Source organism: Balaenoptera physalus (genome assembly GCF_965194825.1).
Source record: "Balaenoptera physalus genome assembly, chromosome: 3".
NCBI classification, from domain to species: Eukaryota; Metazoa; Chordata; class Mammalia; order Artiodactyla; family Balaenopteridae; genus Balaenoptera; species Balaenoptera physalus.
In genome coordinates, this window is record NC_138890.1 from 23,243,943 (window position 1) to 23,267,699 (window position 23,757).

Below are 23,757 nucleotides of genomic sequence, written 5' to 3' on the forward strand. Positions count from 1 at the left end.
ACTTTCATCAAAAAACATGTTATAGGTAAAAAGCTCTGGAGGACCAGCTATGTATATGATTATTATGTTTCAGACCTTCTAGAGTGTTACATATAATAACTTGTCTTCTGGACGTGGTCTCGAAGTCTATGGATTCAGCCTCAGTAGTAGCGAACTGCACTGCTACTTGGTTTGGAGTATAAATTAGACTTTAGCCCTCCTGGGGGTTGAGTTTTTGGTATTGAAAACCATAGAAATGAAATTATTGTATTTCAACAAAGGATTGAGGGCTTGAGGCTTAAACAAGCCAACATATGAATATATGTTTTTGTCTTGCTGTACTGCACATATGCTGTCTAGTAACAGATATTTTGTCTGCTAGTAGTGTTCTAGATTCTGTCTTTCCAAAGTGCTGAGGCAGTGCATCTATTCTGTAGTTGCAGCTGATGCCTGAATGTATCCTAGCTGACAAATTATTGATTAATAAGAACTTGAATTTCGGAAAGATTTGTACTGTTAACCAAAATCTGAGCAAGGAGTCTCAAATGTAATTCTTAGCCAGAATTACATGTTAATGAACGATTTAACAGTGTAAATCAAGGAACAACAGTGTAGGGATTTCTTTTAATTTATTTTTTACCTGCTTGAAAGAATCAGTTAAAGGTTGCCAGCTTGGTTGCAGATGAATGGACGTTTGAAGTTCACCAAACTACTTCATGTGGAGAATAGACTTCCAGCGCCCTCAAGGCTGTGACCTTGCAGCCATTTTACATAGCACAGCATCCCCCTAGAGGGATGAACCTTTCCCTGCCCGAAAATAGCCGCTCTGGTTGAAGCTTTGCTTATTGTAACAGGCTTTTGTTTCCAGGTAACATGTCTGTGGAAGGCTTAATTCTGAATAGAGATATAGATATTACTGGAAACTAATTGTTTTTTCTATTATACTCTGCTTTATCAAAAAAGTAAAACATTTACATTGTGCTACAGAAATTCAGATGTTGTCTTGCAATCTTTAAACAATAAATGAATGATTTGCCCTTAAAAAAAAAAAACAAAAAACTTCATTGTGATTTTGTTTGGGATTATTTTAATCCTGTAAATTAAATTGGGAAGAAGTTAAATCTTTATTATATTGCCTTTTAGCCAGAAACTTGATAGATAGATAGATAAATCCATTTATCTTCAAATCTCATTTTTAACTCTAATAAAAGTGTAACCATTTTCTTCAAATAATATGTTAATATATTTTGTGAAGGTCGTTTCCAAACATTTTATATTTACATTCTTTTTTCTGATGTTTCTTAGATATTCTTTGCTACTCTTTCTCTGACTTTTTTTGGTATAATAGTAATATATGTTTCTGGTAGAAAAAAATGAGAAGAAATCAAGAGAAAACAACCTAAATATAATTCTAATAGTCAACACCCAGATTCCAATACAGTTATCTTTTTGGTGTACTCACTAAATGCTTTTTATATACTTATGTATGTGTATTTTTATATTTCTTATGTAAATGAGGTATCATACTGTTCTGTAACTTCTTTCATCTACTGTACAAGGAACATCTCATGTCAGTGTATGCACTTCATTGCTGGATGCTATTCTGTTATACAGATGTACCTTAATTTATTTAACCAGACCTTTACTGGGGACCTTTGTTGTTGTTTCTAACTTTCCAGCATGAAATCATTCTGTGATAAAGCTCTTTTTACCTCCTCAATTCCAAAGAGCCTTGACATTTTATTAAGTATCGGATATATACAAAAGAATATTTATAAAATAAATGTTTAAGGACAAAAAAAGTAACAGGGACATGATCACTTGTGCACCTACTGTCCCATTTAAGACATAGAACATTTAAGCCCCTATGTGTCCCTCTCCAATCCCATCCTTCCTAATCATTCTATATATACATCTGTTTGTGTATGTATATATACATATATATGTATGTATATATGATTTTTGCATGCTTTTGAACTTCATATAATTGGAATTTACCATATGGGTCTTTCTGGGACATACTTTTTCCACTTAATAACATGTTCCTGAGATGCATCCACGTTGTTGCAAATAACTACAGCTTATTCATGTTTACTTCTGTATAGTATTCAATTATATGAATATACCAGAATTTTACTCCATTCTACTGTTGGTGAATATCTTGGTTATTTCTAGTTTTTGCTCTTACAGATATGCTACTATGAACATCTTGTACCTACCGCCCACTACATGTGTACAAGAGTTTCTCTAGGCCAAACATCAGAGAGTAGAATTGCTGAGTCAAAAGGCATGCATACCTTCAACCTAATAGATAATGCAAATTATCTTCCAAAATGGTTGAAATAAATTGACTCTCCCACAAACACTGTATAAGAATTCAGTGGTTCCACATCTCTAATTCTTGGTATTCCACATTGAAAAATTTCTGTCAAGCTGATGAGATTGAAATAATATGCCACTGTGGTTTTAATTTGCATTTCCCTGATTACAAATGAAGTTGAACATATTTTCATATGTTATTTTACCATTTGTGTTTTCTCTTCAGTGATATGCCCAGTCAAATCTTTTTCCCCTTTAAAATAAATTAGGTTGTAGTTTTCTGAATGGCTTATAGTTTTTATATGGTCTGGATACTAACCCTTTGTCATATGGGTATAGCAAATACCCTCTCCCAGTGTGTGGCTCATCTTTTCACTTCTGTTATGGTATATCTTGATGAACAGAAGTTCTTCATTTTAATGTAGTTGACTTTAATAGTAATTTACTTTACTCTCTATGCTTTTCTGTCTCGCTTCAGAGATTCTTCTCATCCGTTAATTGAAAAGGGCATTTTCTTTTATTACTTTCAAAAAGTTTAAAAACTCTACCTAATTTTGAGTCTTTTAGACACCTAGAATTGATTTTTGGCATGTGGTGTGAGGTAGGGGTTCAGATCCCTTTTTTTCTATATGAATAACCAGTTGTCTCAGCATCAGTTATTTAAAGCTCATACTTTCTCAACTGATTTTCAGTGTCCGTTCTGATACACTTGAGAATCAACTTGCCAAGTTCCACTATCCATTCCTCAATGCCCACCAGTCAAAATAAATACTTTGTTGGGATTTTAAATGTAATAAAAGAAATCTATGGATCAATTGGAAAAGCAATGACAACTTTATAATATTGAATCTTCCTACCCATAAACATAGTATCACTTTCCATTTATTTAAATTTCCTTTGATTTCTCTCAGTCATTTTATGATTTTCTGTATACAGGTCTTACTCATATTTTGTTAAATCTCTTCCTAGGTAATTCATATTTTTGATACTACTGTAAATGGCATCTGTCTTTTTATTACACGTTCTAATTTTTTGTTGCTGGTATATAGAAATGCATTTTTAAAATATTGACCTTATAAGTATCAATTTTACTAAAAAAAAATCTTAATTCTATTTTTATGTATAGGAAAATTTTTAAAGTGGGGTGAAGGGAAGAAGGAAACCGACAAGAAAAGGAATTTAAGCCATAAACCAACAAAGCACTGATAGTTCCAAACATGTCAGACACTAAAATGACTGATATAGGCTCAAGTGGTTTATAAAACCTATAAAAAGACTACACCAGCAACGTCCCCATCTTTAATATGTATTTTTAATGTGTATGTAAAAATCTTATCTCCTGCAGATGACTCCCTAGTTTCTGCCCTCTAATCATTATAAATTGTATATAAATTTTATACTATCTGATATTTCCAACACCTGATTGACTTTTTGTGGGTGATGTGAGTTGCTTGTTATTTTGTTGGGTCTCGCTCATGATGCTTTTCTTTTTTCATTGTGAATTCATATTTGTATGGGAATTCTTTGAAGCCTAGATAGAAGGGAATTCATTTAAAAAGGATTTGCATGTGTTTCTGCCAGATGCTCATGGGTACTACTGAAGGAGGGCCACTTTAAACTAAATTCTCAGCTTGAAGGTTTTCCAGACCACCCAGGTAGTGCAACTCTGGCAACAAAACTCACACGTGAGGGCTAGCTTTACTTAGAAACTTTCAGGAAAGATTTTTCTTCTCCTTTACCAGCGCCAAATTTTAACGTAAGCAAATGTCCTTGTTGTCTGCAGTGGGGGCAATTTTATTTCTAGTATACCCTTTCGAGCTTTATGTAGGATTGTCTTTTATGCTGCCCTCTTTGGGCTGGACCTAGGCTTTGTCAACTATCATCCATATTTCACAAGGCTGTGAACACTGGATCTCAAGATCCCCTGATTTGTCAAAAGTCCTCAGTGCAAAGGCCATTAGCAGTGCCTGGGTCATCTCACTTGGGCCTTGCTTTGAATTCCTTTTGGCCTTACTTTATTAGCAGGTCACTGATGCATTTAAAAATATATATATTTCTATATTTTATTCATTGTTTTTAGTTATTCTCAATGGGAAGTTTGTGAAGGGCATGTAGTTTGCTAAGCACCCCCCACCTCACTTCAGCTACACCTTCTCATATCCTAGATCTTTCATTTCCAGTATCTATTTCACCTCATAAATCTCAATTTCAAATATCTTCTCTCTATGGCCATCATCTCCTATCTTTGGGTGCCTCTAATTTACCAGTCCCACCTTAACAATTCTCCAGCCCTATTAGGACTCCCAATTCAATCACCCCCAAATATTCACTGGCCATTTACTCAGGTTCTTCCTCATCCATATTAGAGTCTACGCTGGGTCTCTGTGTTGCAAAATACAATAAAAATAGTGCCTTCTGTAGTTGTGCCATGCTATGGTACTGACTTTGTGTTTCATCATCATAATCACTCCTTTATACACACCCTCCATGTCTTTTTTTTTTTTTTTAAGTTTCATTAGGTCCCTTTTGTTTCTTTTTGTTTTTATTTCCATTTCTCTAGGAGGTGGATCAAAAAAGATCTTGCTGTGATTTATGTCAAAGAGTCCTATGTTTTCCTATAAGAGTTTTATAGTGTCCAGTCTTACATTTAGGTCTCGAATCCATTTTGAGTTTATTTTTGTGTATGGTGTTAGGGAGTATTCTAATTTCATTCTTTTACATGTAGCTGTCCAGTTTTCACAGCACCACTTATTGAAGAGACTGTCTTTTCTCCATTTTATATCTTTGCCTCCTTTGTCATAGATTAGATGACCATTGGTGCGTGGGTTTATCTCTGGGCTTTCTATCTTGTTCCATTGATCTATGTTTCTGTTTTTGTGCCAGTACTATATTGTCTTGATTACTGTAGCTTTGTAGTATAGTCTGAAGTCAGGGAGTCTGATTCCTCCAGCTCCATTTTTTTGCCTCAAGACTGCTTTGGCTATTCGGGGTCTTTTGTGTCTCCATACAAATTTTAAGATGATTTGTTCTAGTTCTGTAAAAAATGCCATTGGTAATTTGATAGGGATTGCATTGAATCTGTAGATTGCTTTGGGTAGTAGAGTCATTTTCACAATGTTGATTCTTCCAATCCAAGAACATGGTACATCTCTCCATCTGTTGGTATCATCTTTAATTTCTTTCATCAGTGTCTTATAGTTTTCTGCATACAGGTCTTTTGTCTTCCTAGGTAGGTGTATTCCTAGGTATTTTATTCTTTTTGTTGCAATGGTAAATGGGAGTGTTTCCATAATTTCTCTTTCAGATTTTTCATCATCAGTGTATAGGAATGCAAGAGATTTCTGTGCATTAATTTTGTATCCTGCAACTTTACCATATTCATTAATTAGCTCTAGCAGTTTTCTGGTGGCAGTTTTAGGATTCTCTATGTATAGTATCATGTCATCTGCAAACAGTGACAGTTTTACTTCTTCTTTTCCAATTTGCATTCGTTTTATTTCTTTTTCTTCTCTGATTGCCGTGGCTAGGACTTCCAGAACTATGTTGAATAATAGTGGTGAGAGTGGACATCCTTGTCTCGTTCCTGATCTTAGAGGAAATGCTTTCAGTTTTTCACCATTGAGAATGATGTTTGCTGTGGGTTTGTCGTATATGGCCTTTATTATGTTGAGGTAGGTTCCCTCTATGCCCACTTTCTGGAGAGTTTTTATCATAAATGGGTGTTGAATTTTGTCAAAAGCTTTTTCTGCATCTATTGAGATGATCATATGGTTTTTCTTCTTCAACTTGTTAATATGGTGTATCACATTTTGCGTATATTGAAGAATCCTTGCATCCCTGGGATAAATCCCACTTGATCGTGGTGTATGATCCTTTTAATGTGTTGTTGGATTCTGTTTGCTAGTATTTTGTTGAGGAGTTTTGCATCTATAGTCATCAGTGCTATTGGTCTGTAATTTTCTTTTTTTGTAGTGTCTTTGTCTGGTTTTGGGATCAGGGTGATGGTGGCCTCATAGAATGAGTTTGGGAGTGTTCCTTTCTCTGCAATTTTTTGGAAGAGTTTGAGAAGGATAGGTGTTAGCTCTTCTCTAAATGTTTGATAGAATTCACCTGTGAAGCCATCTGGTCCTAGACTTTTGTTTGTTGGAAGATTTTTAATCACAGTTTCAATTTCATTACTTGTGATTGGTCTGTTCATATTTTCTGTTTCTTCCTGGTTCAGTCTTGGAAGGTTATACCTTTGTAAGAATTTGTCCATTTCTTCCAGGTTGTCCATTTTATTGGCATAAAGTTGCTTGTAGTAGTTTCTTAGGATGCTTTGTATTTCTGAGGTGTCTGTTGTAACTTCTCCTTTTTCATTTCTGATTTTATTGATTTGAGTCCTCTCCCTCTTTTTCTTGATGAGTCTGGCTAATGGCTTATCAATTTTGTTTATCTTCTCAAAGAACCAGCTTTTAGTTTTATTGATCTTTGCTATTGTTTTCTTTGTTTCTATTTCATTTATTTCCGCTCTGATCTTTATGATTTCTTTCCTTCTGCTAACTTTGGGTTTTGTTCGTTCTACTTTCTCTAGTTTCTTTAGGTGTAAGGTTAGATTGTTTACTTGAGATTTTTCTTGTTTCTTTTGTTAGGCTTGTATAGCTATAAACTTCCTTCTTAGAACTGCTTTTGCTGCATCCCATAGGTTTTGGGTCATCGTGTTTTCATTGGCATTTGCCTCTAGGTATTTTTTGATTTCCTCTTTGATTTCTTCAGTGATGTCTTGGTTATTTAGTAACGTATTGTTTAGCCTCCATGTCTTTGTGTTTTTTACGTTTTTTTCCCTGTAATTCATTTCTAATCTCATAGCATTGTGGTCAGAAAAGATGTTTGATATGATTTCAATTTTCTTAAATTTACTGAGGCTTGATTTGTGACCCAAGATGTGATCTATCCTGGAGAATGTTCCGTGTGCACTTGAGAAGAACGTGTAATCTGCTGTTTTTGGATGGAATGTCCTATAAATATCAATTAAATCTATCTGGTCTATTGTGTCATTTAAAGCTTCTGTTTCCTTATTTATTTTCATTTTGGATGATCTGTCCATTGGTGTAAGTGAGGTGTTAAAGTCCCCCACTATTGGGCTTCCCTGGTGGTGCAGTGGTTGGGAGTCCGCCTGCCAATGCAGGGGACACGGGTTCGTGTCCTGGTCCGGGAAGATCCCACATGCCGCGGAGCGGCTTGGCCCGTGAGCCACAACTACTGAGCCTGCACGTCTGGAGCCTGTGCTGTGCAATGGGAGAGTCCGCGACAGTGAGAGGCCCGTGCACCGCGATGAAGAGTGGCCCTGCTCACCGCAACTGGAGAAAGCCCTCGCACAGAAACGAAGACCCAACACAGCCAAAATAAATAAATAAATAAATATATTTAAAGTCCCCCACTATGATTGTGTTACTGTCAATTTCCTCTTTTACAGCTGTTAGCAGTCGCCTTATGTACTGAGGTGCTCCTATGTTGGGTGCATATATATTTATAATTGTTATATCTTCTTCTTGGATTGATCCCTTGATCATTATGTAGTGTCCTTCCTTGTCTCTTGTAACATTCTTTATTTTAAAGTCTATTTTATCTGATATGAGTATAGCTACTCCAGCTTTCTTTTAATTTCCATTTGCATGGAATATCTTTTTCCATCCCCTCACTTTCAGTCTGTATGTGTCCCTAGGTCTGAAGTGGGTCTCTTGTAGACAGCATATATATGGGTCTTGTTTTTGTATCCATTCAGCAAGCCTGTGTCTTTTGGTTGGAGAATTTAATCCATTCACGTTTATGGTAATTATCGATATGTATGTTCCTATGACCATTTTCTTAATTGTTTTGGGTTTGTTTTTGTAGGTCCTTTTCTTCTCTTGTGTTTCCCACTTAGAGAAGTTCCTTTAGCACTTGTTGTAGAGCTGGTTTGGTGGTGCTGAATTCTCTTAGCTTTTGCTTGTCTGTAAAGCTTTTGATTTCTCCATCAAATCTAAATGAGATCCTTGCCGGGTAGAGTAATCTTGGTTGTAGGTTCTTCCCTTTCATCACCTTAAGTATATCATGCCACTCCCTTCTGGCTTGTAGAGTTTCTCCTGAGAAATCAGCTGTTAACCTTATGGGAGTTCCCTTGTATGTTATTTGTCGTTTTTCCCTTGCTGCTTTCAATAATTTTTCTTTGTCTTTAATTTTTGCCACTTTGATTACTATGTGTCTCGGCGTGTTTCTCCTTGGGATTATCCTGTATGGGACTCTCTGCGCTTCCTGAACTTGGGTGGCTATTTCCTTTCCCATTGTAGGGAAGTTTTCAACTATAATCTCTTCAAATATTTTCTCTGGTCTTTTCTCTCTCTCTCTTCTCCTTCTGGGACCCGTAGAATGCGAATGTTGTTGCATTTAATGTTGTCCCAGAGGTCTCTTAGGCTGTCTTCATTTCTTTTCATTCTTTTTTCTTTATTCTGTTCCACAGCAGTGAATTCCACCATTCTGTCTTCCAGGTCACTTATCCGTTCTTCTGCCTCAGTTATTCTGCTATTGATTCCTTCTAGTGTAGTTTTCATTTCAGTTATTGTATTGGTCATCTCTGTTTGTTTGTTCTTTAATTCTTCTAGGTCTTTGTTAAACATTTCTTGCATCTTCTCGGGCTTTGTCTCCATTCTTATTCCGAGGTCCTGGATCATCTTCGCTATCATTATTCTGAATTCTTTTTCTGGAAGGTTGCCTATCTCCATTTCATTTAGTTGTGTTTATGTGGTTTTTTCTTGGTCCTTCATCTGGTATATAGCCCTCTGCCTTTTCATCTTGTCTATCTTTCTGTAAATGTGGTTTTTGTTCCACAGGCTGCAGGATTGTAGTTTTTCTTGCTTCTGCTATCTGCCCTCTCACCCTCCATGTCTTTTTTTTTTTTTTTTTCTTCTTGCTTCTCTCATCTGATCTGGCACAGTTATTGATTAAGCCCACATTTATCTGCCTACTCTGTACCTAGTTCTGGAGGAAAACAAGCAACTAGGCTACCTGGTTTCCTTCTAAATTTATGTGGCTTCAGGATGTAGAGAACTCCTTCTGTATTCCTCTAGTCAGTTCTCTCCACCACCTTTCAAAGCAGCTTCTCTCTGCAAATCCCCAGCCTTCCCTGACCCCGGCCCCCTTTCTCAGTTGATGGCTTCCCTTATTCCATGGAGACATCCTCATCCACTCACCACCAAACTCCCTGCATTTTTAATAGATGCTCATCTTTTCCTCTTGTGACTTCAGATGAACTCTCCATGTTCACATCTAGGGCCATCCTTTCCACTTGTGCACAGGATCCCACCCCCTTTTTCTCCCCTCCACCCCTATCAGTGGTTCTCTGTCATTCTGACTCTCCTCCTGCTCTGAGAATGAACACATACTGTCAGATTTTTTTTTTCTTAACATAAGAGACAACTTCTTCTGGGAAGATGAAGTTGATGTACTTTCCCATATTCCTCCAGCTAAGTGAAACTAACACCCTTGGACATTACATATAAAAGAAACATAAGAAGGCTGAAAGGTAGAGAGAGGAAGGCAGATCAGCTAGGGACTTTGAGACCTGAGGAATGACACATGGTTAGTTCCTACCTTGTTTGTTTGTTTACCTCGTATATCCCAGACTTGGAGCTGAAGAAGCTAGCAACCTGCAAACGCCCACAGGCACAGACAAAAAAAAAAAAAAAAAAAACAACAACCTTCAACCAAAGCCTGGTCTGCTTAGCCAGAGAACCAGGAACATGTCAGCCTAGTGAAATAGAAAACTTTTAGAATTATCTAAGCAGCTCTACTCCAGCCAAAAACCACAGAAAAAAAAAAAAAACTGTGGCCCCACTCCCACCCATGCAGCCAAGTCCTAGAGGGGAGACTAGACTTCAGCCTTCCGCTAGGCTGTACCAAGGCACCCCAACACACCTGCCAAGGTGGCGGCAGAGAAAGATACATAGGGAGCTGGGATTTTCATCCCCACCAGGCATGAATGATACACACTCTCCTCCCTCCCCTCTCCACAGTACCAGTGGAGACCACACGGGGAGCCTGGACTTCCACCCCCACTGGCAGTAACAAGGCCTCTCTCCCCATCCCAGATGGGGTACTGCCAGAGAAGGCCTAGGGGAGCTTCAGGGCTTTTGCCACCACCCGGCGGTAACGAGGCACTTCTGCCCCTCCCATCCAGGGAGGCATCTGTGAAGGCCTCGTGAGAAGCTGGCACTCCCACACCTGCCCAGCAGTAATGAGGAGCTCACAGCTGTAAGAGAGCGTACACTTTGCCTTCTAGGTCACTGTGTAACCCCAGTTCCTGGAATGACAGGGGCTAGTTGCATGATCTCGCGCAAATCACTCATCCCTTCTGTGTCGCAATTTGTTCCTGTGTAAAATGAGAATGAAAATAATAGCATCTACCTGTAGGTTGCTGTGAGGATTAAATGAGTCCATACATATAAAGCTCCTAGAATAGAAAGTGTTAGACATTGCTGCTCCTGCTGGCTTTGTCATTATTCATTCCTTACTGATTTATGTGCCTCTTAAAATATAGCTTTAGCCGTATCCCATGAGTTTTGATTTGTAGTGTTTTCATTATTTTTATTTTCTAAATATTCTATGATTTTAATCATCTTTCCCCTTTTATGCCCAGGAGATATACAGAAGGGTATTTTTGAATTTCCAAGTGGGTGGGAAATGTTTGTTTAAATGTTCCTAATTTATAGTTTTATTGCTCTGTGGTCAGAGAATGTCTGTGCACTTTGTGCTTTAGGAGATTTGTTGATGTTTTCTTTATAGTCTACTACATGATCTATTTTAAAAAATAAGTTCTTCAATTAAAATAGTTTTTCCCCTTTTCCTCATTGTGAAGGATACATCTTATCCCTAGCATAAAAGCTGGAAACATACTTTCCAACACACAAAACTAGACAGTTAAATGAAATAAAAGCGTCAATCATGTTGAGTTAACATGCTTTATTCCCATTCAATTTGCAGTAAGCACAGATTGCAAAGTTCCCCAGAGGGAGAGAAATGGGAGCAGGCATACTCAGACTTCAGGTGTGATTTGTTAGTTGTTCTTCTGCTGCCTCTTTTCTCCCTCTAATTTTTTTCTTGTAAAGAAGGCATTTAATTCTAGTTGTAGCAGATTGTCATTTCCATAAGTGGCCACAGCAATATTTCTGACCCCACATGCTGTTCCAGGACCTTGCCACTTCCCGTCAAGAGGTGAAGTCTATTCCCTTCCCCTTGAACTGGAGTAGAACTTTATGACTGCCCCAACAAAAAGAGGATGGGGTGGATGTCATGTTGCATGACTTCCCAGCTGGGTCATAAATGACAATATAGCCTCTGCCTGACTGTCTCGTGATGCCCACTCTTGGAAGCCAGTCACCATGTTGTGAGGAAGCTCAGGCTACATAGAGAGGCTGCTTGTAGGTGCTGAGGTCCCAGCGAGAGCCACCATCAGTCAGCAGACATGTCAGTGAGCGAGTGAGTGAGTCTTCAGGGCATCTTAGCCCCAAGTCATCTCCACAGCCCCTGTCTGAATTGTGACCCACAGACCCAATAAGCATTATAAACAGTTGTTTTACCTCATTGATTTGTAGGGTAATTTGGTCCTCAGCTATAGTAACCATATCTCTAAGGATACAGTGACCCCAGCTAATCAGAAAATTCCAACTAGAAGGTGGGTGTTATAATGAGAAAAACATGAGACTAGGACCTGGGAGACCTAGGTCCTAGGCTGGATTAACTCATAATTGACCTTAGGACCTTGAACATATCATGTAACCTTTCTGAGTCCTAACATTTGAACCTTTTAGGCCCCTTCAAGTTCTACCATTAATTAAGGCCTTGATAGAGAACAATATGAAAAGGTTTCATATTGGAAATATTCGATCTCTTGAGTGACTGCATATCTGTATGTAATCAATGACATTCTTGGTTTTACAGTTAACTCTCACAGGGAAATCTTATTTCCCTCCTTTCCAAACTATGGGAAAATTTTTCCAAAGTATTGACAGCAGAGAATAGGGTCATTTTTTATCAACCCAATTTTAGCATAAAATAAATTAGAAAGCTGACTGGGCCTTTGCTGCAAAACGTGGGCTCCCGAGTCTCAGTTCATGGTAATATATTAACCACTGCTTTGATTCTCGACTTTTATATTGTTCAGTCATCTTTGCCTGCTATTTTGGGTGTTCTTTGTTAGTTACCCGGTGACTTGCTGCCAGAATATGCTTACAGAGATTTTACTGTCTCTCTCTCTAGATTCAGCAGTTTGAGAACGTTAACTGTGCCTTGCAAAGCTAAATCTGCTATGGGATATATAAGGCTGGTCTCTCATCAGTTGTAATTCTCTGGTAGTTGCATTGTTAAGAGGAGTCATCTATTATTCCACATACTACATTCCAGAAGAAGCTAAAGCAAGTGTTGAATGCATGCTTTCCAGGGCACAATACTGCACAGTCCCTAGAGTGTGATGACTTGGGACAGCTGCCCCAAGTCAACATTCAGGGGACCCAGCCATGCTGGCAGCTTGTCAGTGACTCAAGGAGCACCAGCTGGGGCCCTGTAACATGCTTGTACCACACTCACAGAGAAACAGTCTTTTTTTGTTAAAATAAATTTATTTATTTATTATTTATTTTTGGCTGCGTGGGGTCTTCGTTGCTACACGTGAGCTTTCTCTAGCTGTGGAGAGCGGGTGCTACTCTTCGTTGTGGTGCATGGGCTTCTCATTGTGGTGGTTTCTCTTGTTGTGGAGCCCAGGCTTTAGCCATGCGGGCTTCAGTATTTGTGGCACATGGGCTCAGTAGTTGTGGCACATGGGCTTAGTTGCTCTGCGGCATGTGGGATCTTCCCAGACTAGGGCTCAAACCCGTGTCCCCTGCATTGGTAGGCGGATTCTCAACAACTGCACCACCAGGGAAGTCCTGAGAAACCCTCTTAACTTGCCTCTTTTTCCTGGAGTCACCAGAATCACCGCCTATTCCCTTTGTACCCCAGCGTTCCCACCACAGAACAAGGTTAGTAGGTTACCTTCTGATATGAATTGTATCCTCCCTGTGAAGCAGTTGTTTCCTACGTCTGTTTAGGACACTTGCATTTTGTTATTTTAATGATGTGATATCATTAAATATTACATAAATAGATGAAATATGAAGACAAAGAAAGGAGTTGTTTCTAGTGAAAAAGTCAAAAGCTTCCTAAAGTGTGAGCGATATAGCTGCAAAAGATTGTGGGAAAAACTCTAGAAGAATTCTGCACTCAGATCGCTTCCCCTTTATCTATAAGTTTTCATTCTCCTTTAAAGACACCTAAATCTCAGTTAATGTTATGGATGTTCTTTGTTCAAGAGTGATGCCCTGTGCTCAAAAGCCTTGCTCCTGTGTCAAAAGATTGGGCAACTTATATATGCTTGTTTTCAGTGAAGCAAAATGTTTTTGGAAATTTTCATGTTTTGACTTGTTACTTTAACCTACTTTTTAACAGAGCAACACATGCTCCTGAGGAATAAGTTGGCTTGAACTGTACATAAATTCAACTCATCTCTACTTTCTGTTTCATCACAACAAATAAAGAACTGTGCAGACTGCCCTTTCCTGCTGCCAAACTACAAACTGCCACTTTGTGATTTTGTTTTCACATCAAGGATACTCTTCAGCTTTAGCCAGATCCCCCCAAGCCATTTCCCCCTCACTTTCCAGATTAATTCGAGAGGAATGTGATCTATTCCAGCCCCCACAAACGTCACTGGGATGGTGCTAAGTTCATGTACACAGGGAATCCTCTGCTATTTACCCAAATCACAAAAGCTCCCCTACCCCTTGCCCCAGGCAATTCCCTAGTACAGCACCTGGTTCCTTCTCTTCTTTGCTTCAACCAGTGTTTATTGGGCACCTATCACATGTCAGGCTCAGCGCCAGGTACTAGGTGTGCTGCAGTGAATAAAATGTGTTTACTTTATATTGTCAACAACAGATATGTAGCATGCGCAGAAGAGCAGTAGCTACGTCTTTTTGTCTTGTTTTTTTAATTGATAAATTGGTAAACGAATGAAGGAGAATTTCCGTAGCACTTTTGACTTGGGAAATTGTTAGTGTATGTCATTATGTATGCATTTATATATGGTCTGTATTTATTTGCATTTCTGTGGAAATTAAAAGGGCATGTAATACTTTAGTTTAATCCAGGGGCTAACAAACTTTTTCTGTAAGGGGGTTAGAGAGTAGATATTTTTGGTTTTGTGTCACAGGGTGTCTTTCACAACTACTAAAGTAAGTAAGCTGTGACAGCATAAAAAGTCATAGATAATACATACATGAATGGGAGTGGCTGGGTTCCAATACAATTTTATTTATAAAAACAGGCAGTAGCCCTAGTTTGCTGACCCCTGGAATCTATTAAAATACCTTACTGCTTCTCCTACGAGCAATTAAACTTGCTTAAGCCTCTTCCCTTTAAAAAAAAAAAAAATCCAAGTCCCACATCACTGCAAGTAGTTGTCTTGTACACACCATCTCTACCTCCCCACCTCTCATTCACCTCCAGTGCTAGACAGTCTGACCTCTGTGCTCACCGCCCACTGAAATTGCTCTTATCAAGGTCACCAACAATCTCTGTGCTGCTAAATCCCTGAGAGTCTCCAGTCCTCTCTTTCTTACTCACTCTCTCCACAGCTTAGAACACAGCCGGCCACTCCCTCCTCCTGGAAACACTCTCCGCTCTTAGCTTCCGAAACCTCACAGGATTTGTTTTCCTTGTACAATAGTAGCCACTCTTTCTGCCATCAAAGGCTCCTTTTCCTCTTGACAAACTCTAAATGGCAGAGTTGCTCAGGCCTCCATCCTGGGTTCTATTGTCTCTCCTTTGGGGACCTCATCCACTCTTTAGCTTCAAATGATGTACTGAAAACTCCCACATTTATTTCTGCAGCCCACATCTTTCCCGCGTTCCTGCCTCACATATCCACCGGCCCTCGTGACATTTCAAATCTCTCAGGTGTCTTAAACATAAAGTGCTGAATAAATGAATGAGTTTCCCTGGTTACCCAAGCAGAGCCCAGAGGCTAATCGCTAACCCCTCCCTTTTGCTCACCTCAAGCATTCCCCACATGTAAGCCTTCTCTTTCCTACCCATCTCCTGAATCTTTCCCTGGCTCTCTATACCACATTCCCAGACTACTACAGTTGCGTCTGGTGCTGAAATATTCAAATACTTCCATACTGGTTGCAAAGAGCTGCTAGTCTAAGCCCCGGTTGTGTTGGCCTCACCTCTGGGTTCCACCTGTCTATCCAGCCTGGCCCAGCAGAGAGACGTCTGCAGACCCTGCTCAGTGCTGAAGCTACCATCCATCCTGATGAGTTAGTGCTCATGCCAAACTGATTGTTAAATAGTTTAATATTACCTCTACCTAATAGCACTGTTTCTAAAATATTCTGGCACTAGGAAATTCTTTCTCACCCAGTTCACTGGAAAAGCCATCCAGCTGATCTCCCTACCTCTTCCTTCTGCCTTGTTCATCTCCAGACTCTGCATAGCAGCCAGAATGATTTGTCTAAAATACAAGTTAATTGCATCTCTCCTCTACTTAAAACCTTTAAACATGGATAACCATCAAGATAAAACCCCAACTCCCAGACCTAAATAGACATCTCTCCAAAGAAGACATGCAGATGGCCAAGAGGCACGTGAAAAGCTGTTCTACATCACTCGTGATTAGAGAAATGCAAATCAAAACTACAATGAGCTATCACTTCACACCAGTCAGAAAGGGCATCATCAGAAAATCTACAAACAACAAATGCTGGAGATGGTGTGGAGAAAAGGGAACCCTCTTGCACTGTTGGTGGGAATGTAAATTGGTACAGCCACTATGGAGAGGAGTATGGAGGTTCCTTAAACAACTAAAAATAGAATTACCATATGGCCCAGCAATCCCACTACTGGGCATATACCCAGAGAAAACCATAATTCAAAAAGACACACGCACCCCAATGTTCACTGCAGCGCTATTTACAATAGCCGGGTCACGGAAGCAACCTAAATGCCCATCGACAGACTAACGGATAAAGAAGATGTGCTACATATATACAATGGGTATTACTCAGCCATAAAAAGGAATGAAACTGGGTCATTTGTAGAGACGTGGATGGACCTAGAGACTGTCATACAGAGTGAAGTATGTCAGAAAGAGAAAAGCAAAGATCGTAAATTAACGCATATATGTGGAACCTAGAAAAATGGTACAGATGAACCAGTTTGCAACGCAAAAATAGACACAGAGGTAGAGAACAAACGTATGGACACACGGGGGAAAGTGGGAGGGGGTGGTTGGATGAATTGGGAGGCTGGGATTGACATATATACACTAATAGGTATAAAATAGAAACCAATAAGAACCTGCTGTATAAAAGACAACAAAATTCAAAAAAAACCCCACAAAACCCACAACTCACTAATAAGGTTCACCAGGCCCTTCATGATCTGACCCTTTTTCATCCTGCAAATCTCACCTCCTCAGAGATGTCTCCTCTGAGCCCATCTTAAGCAGATTCTTCCTGTTACTCTCTCCTCACACCCATTTGTTTTCTTCATTGTATTGCTCACAATTTGACATTAGTGTTGATTTTTAAAAGTCTTTTTCTCCTACTAAACTATTAGCTCCCTGAGGGCAGATACCATGTCTATCTTTTGCACTGATAGGCCCCTGGCCCCTGAATGTTTACGTTGATAAATCTGGCCCCTGAATCCCTTTTGGCTTTGTTTTTCACCACTTTCTCCCTTGTAATCTATAGGTTAGCTGTATGCACTCAACAAATATTCAATAATCATTTGATCACAAACTATTCTCATTTCCTTAAACATTCCTTGTAATGGAATACTTTGCCTGGAAAACTTTACATCATCATGTCCTTTCCCCTGAACTCCTGTTAACTTCCAGGTATCAACACTCTCATTACACCCTCCAGGACAGAACTCTTGATACTATCATTAGTATCTAGTGCCTTCCTCACTAGATGGTAAGCTTGTAGAAGGCAAGAACCGTTTGTGATTTTTCACAGTTCCATCTGAGGCACCTTGCTCAGTACCTAGCTAATATTTAGCAGACCAATTCAGCCCTAAAGCAGACACCCCAAGTCCTGAGAGGGAGTCAGTGAATTTACATCCATTTGGGTGGCAATATACTATTTGTAAATGGGATATCTTCCCCCGAAGGTAAGGGTTTTTGCTTTCATGGGAAACATAGGAATTTTCCCATGAAAATTCACGGGAATGAATTTTCCCTTAGTGACATGCTTCTGTGACTTCCAGTGACTTCACCTGGAACTCACTGTTTGGCTTTATGGGCAGAAAGTGGTTCTTAGTGGGAAGTACAAAATATAGGTTACTAAAAAGATCTTTAGTGAGACTGGGTTTTGTAATGTCTTAGAGGACATAACAAGGTAGCAGTTTCCCTTCTTTGAAATATTTTTTTTATATGTTCATCCTGAATTCAGTTAAAAAAACAATCTCTTTCCTCTGCTTGTTAATGGTGGTTTTCTGGTTTCATTCTTCTGGGCACATAAATATGTTATAATATAAACAAGCCAATGGTGTAATGAATTATTGCAGTCTTATTGTGCGTATGTTTTTACTACAGATCTTGGGGGGAAAAGCTATTCACGCTCTGCATTTTTAAATCATGCTAATGTGATTAGTCACTATGATCCTACTTACTCTTCATGATGGAGGCAAGACGTCTAAGCATCCAATGTACTTGTGAGGGGCCTGATTAGTGCTTGAGACCCAATCAAGAAGCTGCTGATGAAGCTCACATAACACATTAAAAAGTTACTTAGGACAGAGGAGTTGATCGTTGCTTATGTAAGATTGTATAACAAATAAAATAAGTGTAAATTGTCCTAATGTACATTTTTATTCTTCCATGAGAATTTCAACTGCTACCATAACCTCCGAATATATTTTGCCAGGATATTTCCAGACCACTGTTTTTGTAATCAAAGTGTGAAAGTGACAGAGTAAGCTGCTATTATTGTTCAATAGAAAAATTCACTCATCCACATCACTAAACAGGTGTTTTCAAAGCCCAGACTTCAAAATAGTTCACCCATTCTAGCATTTTGATTTTGTAATCAAGCAAAATGAGAAACAGAAGAGACACATTTTGGTTGATTATTATCCTGCCAAATCAGATTGTTCCTGTTATTGTCTTACACAAACACCAAGCTCAGAGGGAGAAGTGGGGAGCAGGGAGAAAAATATGGATGTGTGTGAGAAGAGAGAAAAGATGGCTTTAGAATCTTAAATGAGTCCAATAAATTGAAGATTTGCTTAACAATCTCAGAAACGAAAGTCAGTAGAAAAAGAAGGAGTATAACACTTTACATTCAGTTTTTTAAAAGTCTTTTTTTAGGAGTAGAACCCTCTTTTCAGAAGGAATCTTATGAAGAATCACAAATATATTAAACAGATAGGAAGAATATTTTTAGTAAACATTGTATTAGTTCAGATGTATCATATTTATTCAAATTCAATGAAAAAACGAGCCTGTTGTGATGAACGCCAAAAATTAAAATTAGGGGATTAATGACAATTATCTTACGTGAGCTTCAGCAACCAATTTATTTCTGTGATTTCTTACTTCTTGCATACTATCAAGATTTTTCTTGATTACAATGATAAACTGTTGGAAATGGTAAAAAATAGAGTTTTTAAACAAGTTGCCTTGTGATCTAAGGATACCATTCCATTTCTAAGTACCAAGGGGGAGCTTCATTTGTTCTGAGGGCTGTACCAAGAGAGTTAACCTGGCGAGGCCAGTAAGCATGTTGTTGGCCTCTTCTGTAGTAACATTTGTATGTGACACACTTGAATATGCCTTTTTAAAAAAATATATAGTTTTGTAGTAGTTAAAAATTAAGTAAAATTTGATAATGGCCATTCTGACTGGTGTGAGGTGATACCACATTGCAGTTTTGATTTGCATTTCTCTGATGATTAGTGATGTTGAGCATCCTTTCATGTGTTTATTGGCAAGCTGTATATCTTCTTGGAGAAATGTCTATTTAGGTCTTCTGCCCATATTTTGGATTGGGTTGTTTGTTTTTTTGATATTGAGCTGCATGACTTGCTTGTATATTTTGGAGATTAATCTTTTGTCAGTTGCTTCATTTGCAAATATTTTCTCCCATTCTGAGGGTTGTCTTTTTGTCTTGTTTATGGTTTCCTTTGCTGTGCAAGAGCTTTGAAGTTTCATTAGGTCCCATTTGTTTATTATTGTTTTTCTTTCCATTTCTCTAGGAGATGGGTCAAAAGGATCTTGCTGTGATTTATTTCATTGATTGTTCTGCCTACGTTTTCCTCTAAGAGTTTTAGAGTGTCTGGCCTTACATTTTAGGTCTTTAATCCATTTTGAGTTTATTTTTGTATATGGTGTTAGGGAGTGTTCTAATTTCATACTTTTACATGTAGCTGTCCAGTTTTCCCAGCACCACTTATTGAAGAGGCTGTCTTTTCTCTATTGTATATGCTTGCCTCCTTTATCAAAGATAAGGTGACCATATGTGCGTTGGTTTATCTCTGGGGTTGCTATCCTTTTACATTGATCTATATTTCTATTTCTGTGCCAGTACCATGTTGTCTTAATGACTTATTGTCTTAATTGGAGCCTTGTAGTAGAGTCTGAAGTCAGGGCACTGATTCCGCCAGCTCCGTTTTTTTTTTTTTTTGTTTTGTTTCTCAAGATTGCTTTGGCTATTTGGGGTCTTTTGTGTCTCAATACAAATTGTGAAACTTTTTGTTCTAGTTCTGGGAAAAATGCTCCTGGTAGTTTGATAGGGATTGCGTTGAATCTGTAGATTGCTTTGGGTAGTATAGTCATCTTCACAATGTTGATTCTTCTAATCCAAGAACATGGTATATCTCTCCATCTGTTTGTATCATCCTTAATTTCTTTCTTCAGTGTCTTATAGTTTTCTGCATACAGGTCTTTGGTCTCCTTAGTTAGGTTTATTCCTAGGTATTTTATTCTTTTTGTTACAGTGGTAAATGAGAGTGTTTCCTTAATTTCTCTTTCAGATTTTTCATCATTAGTGTATATGAATGCAAGAGATTTCTGTGCCATAATTTTGTATCCTTCTACTTTACCAAATTCATTGATTAGCTCTAGTAGTTTTCTGGTAGCATCTTTAGGCTTCTCTGTGTATAGTATCATGTTATCTGCAAACAGTGACAGCTTTACTTCTTTTCCGATTTGGGTTCCTTTTGTTTCTTTTTCCTCTCTGATTGCTGTGGCTAAAACCTCCAAAACTATGTTGAATAATAGTAGTGAGAGTGGGCAAGCTTGCCTTGTTCCTGATCTTAGAGGAAATGGTTTCAGTTTTTCACCATTGAGAACGATGTTGGCTGTGGGTTTGTCATATATGGCTTTTATTCTGTTGAGGTAGGTTCCCTCTATGCCTACTTTCTGGAGAGTTTTTATCATAAATGGGTGTCGGATTTTGTTGAAAGCTTTTTCTCCACCTATTGAGATGACCATATGGTTTTTATCCTTCAATTTGTTAATATGGTGTATCACACGGATTGATTTGCGTATATCGAAGAATCCTTGCATTCCTGGGATAAACCCCACTTGATCATGGTGTACAATCCTTTTAATGTGCTGTTGGATTCTGTTTGCTAGTATTTTGTTGAGGATTTTTGCATCTATGTTCATCAGTGATATTGTCCTGTAGTTTTCTTTTTTTGTTAAATCTTTATCTGAGGAATAAATCTTTATCTTTGGTATCAGGGTGATGGTGGCCTCATAGAATGAGTTGGGAGTGTTCCTCCCTCTGCTATATTTTGGAAGAGTTTGAGAAGGATAGGTGTTAACTCTTCTCTAAAAGTTTGATCAAATTCGCCTGTGAAGCCATCTGGTTCTGGGCTTTGGTTTGTTGGAAGATTTTTAATCACAGTTTCAATTTCATTACTTGTGATTGGTCTGTTCATATCTTCCATTTCTTCCTGATTCAGTCTTGGAAGGTTATACCTTTTTCTAAGAATGTGTCCATTTCTTCCAGGTTGTCCATTTTATTGGCATAGAGTTGCTCGTAGTAGTCTCTTAGGATGCTTTGTATTTCTGCGGTGTCTGTTGTAACTTCTCCTATTTCGTTTCTAATTTTATTGATTTGAGTCCTCTCCCTCTTTTTCTTGATGAGTCTGGCTAATGGCTTATCAATTTTGTTTATCTTCTCAAAGAACCAGCTTTTAGTTTTATTGATCTTTGCTATTGTTTTCTTTGTTTCTATTTCATTTATTTCTGCTCTGATCTTTATGATTTCTTTCCTTCTGCTAACTTTGGGTTTTGTTTGTTCTTCTTTCTCTAGTTCCTTTAGGTGTAAGGTTAGATTGTTTATTTGAGATTTTTCTTGTTTCTTGAGGTAGGCTTGTATAGCTATAAACTTCCCTCTTAGAACTGCTTTTGCTGCATCCCATAGGTTTTGGGCCATCGTGTTTTCATTGTCATTTGTCTCTAGGTATTTTTTGATTTCCCCTTTGATTTCTTCAGTGATGTCTTGGTTATTTAGTAACGTATTGTTTAGCCTCCATGTGTTTGTTTTTTTTACGTTTTTTTCCTTGTAATTCATTTCTAATCTCATAGGGTTGTGGTCAGAAAAGATGCTTGATATGATTTCAATTTTCTTAAATTTACTGAGGCTTGATTTGTGACCTAAGATGTGATCTATCTTGGAGAATGTTCCATGCACACTTGAGAAGAAACTGTAATCTGCTGTTTTTGGATGGAATGTCCTATAAATATCAACTAAATCTATCTGATCTATTGTGTCATTTAAAGCTTCTGTTTCCTTATTTATTTTCATTTTGGATGATGTGTTCATTCATATAAGTGAGGTGTTAAAGTCCCCCAGTATTATTGTGTTACTGTCGATTTCCTCTTTTATAGCTGTTAGCAGTTGCCTTATGTATTGAGGTGCTCCTATGTTGGGTGCATATATATTTATAATTGTTATATCTTCTTGGATTGATCCCTTGATCATTATGTAGTGTCCTTCCTTGTCTCTTGTAACATTCTTTATTTTAAAGTCTATTTTATCTGATATGAGTATAGGTACTCTAGCTTTGTTGTGATTTTCATTTGCATGGAATATCTTTTTCCATCCCCTCACTTTCAGTCTGTATGTGTCCCTAGGTCTGAAGTGGGTCTCTTGTATATAGCATATATATGGGTCTTGTTTCTGTATCCATTCAACAAGCCTGTGTCTTTTGGTTGGAGCATTTAATCCATTCACGTTTAAGGTAATTATCAATATGTATGTTCCTATGACCATTTTCTTAATTGTTTTGGGTTTGTTTTTGTAGGTCCTTTTCTTGTCTTGTGTTTCCCACTTAAAGAAGTTCCTTTAGCATTTGTTGTAGAGCTGGTTTGGTGGTGCTGAATTGTCTTAGCTTTTGCTTGTCCGTAAAGCTTTTGATTTCTCCATCGAATCTGAATGAGATCCTTGCCGGTTGGAGTAATCTTGGTTGTAGATTCTTCCCTTTCATCACTTTAAGTATATCATGCCACTTCCTTCTGGCTTGTAGAGTTTCTGCTGAAAAGTCAGCTGTAGACCTTATGGGAGTTCCCTTGTATATTATTTGTCGTTTTTCCCTTGCTGCTTTCAAGAATTTTTGTCTTTAATTTTTGCCAATTTGATTACTATGTGTCTCGACGTGTTTCTCCTTGGGTTCTCCTGTATGGGACTCACTGCGCTTTCTGGACTTGGGTGGCTATTTCCGTTCCCATGTTAGGGAAGTTTTCTACTATAATCTCCTCAAATATTGTCTCTGGTCCTTTCTGTCTCTCTTCTCCTTCTGAGACCCCTATAATGCGAATGTTGTTGCGTTTAATGTTGTCCCAGAGGTCTCTTAGGCTGTCTTCATTTCTTTTCATTCTTTTTTCTTTAGTCTGTTCTGCAGCAGTGAATTCCACCAGTCTGTCTTCCAGGTCACTTATCCATTCTTCTGCCTCAGTTATTCTGCTATTGATTCCTTCTAGTGTAGTTTTCATTTCAGTTATTTTATTGGTCATCTCTGTTTGTTTGTTCTTTAATTCTTCTAGGTCTTTCTTAAACATTTCTTGCATCTTCTCGATCTTTGCCTCCATTCTTTTACCAAGGTCCTGGATCATCTTCACTATCATTATTCTGAATATTTTTTCTGGAAGGTTGCCTATCTCCACTTCATTGAGTTGTTTTTCTGGGGTTTTATCTTGTTCCTTCATCTGGTATATAGCCCTCTGCCTTTTTGTCTTGTCTATCTTTCTGTGAATGTGGTTTTTGTTCCACAGGCTGCAGGATTGTAGTTCTTCTTGCTTCTGCTCTCTGCCCTCTGGTGGAGGAGGCTATCTAAGAGGCTTGATGGGAGGGACTGGTGGTGGGTGGAGCTGGCTGTTGCTGTGGTAGTCAGAGCTCA

General features: G+C 38.3%; 1 long non-coding RNA gene across 1 annotated transcript in view; it reads right to left on the reverse strand.

The window, feature by feature from the left end:
• The window catches only part of LOC309658287, a 205,960-nt gene that overhangs the window by 134,381 nt on the left and 47,822 nt on the right, over positions 1-23,757 (reverse strand). The gene's annotated exons all lie outside the window — the stretch shown is intronic.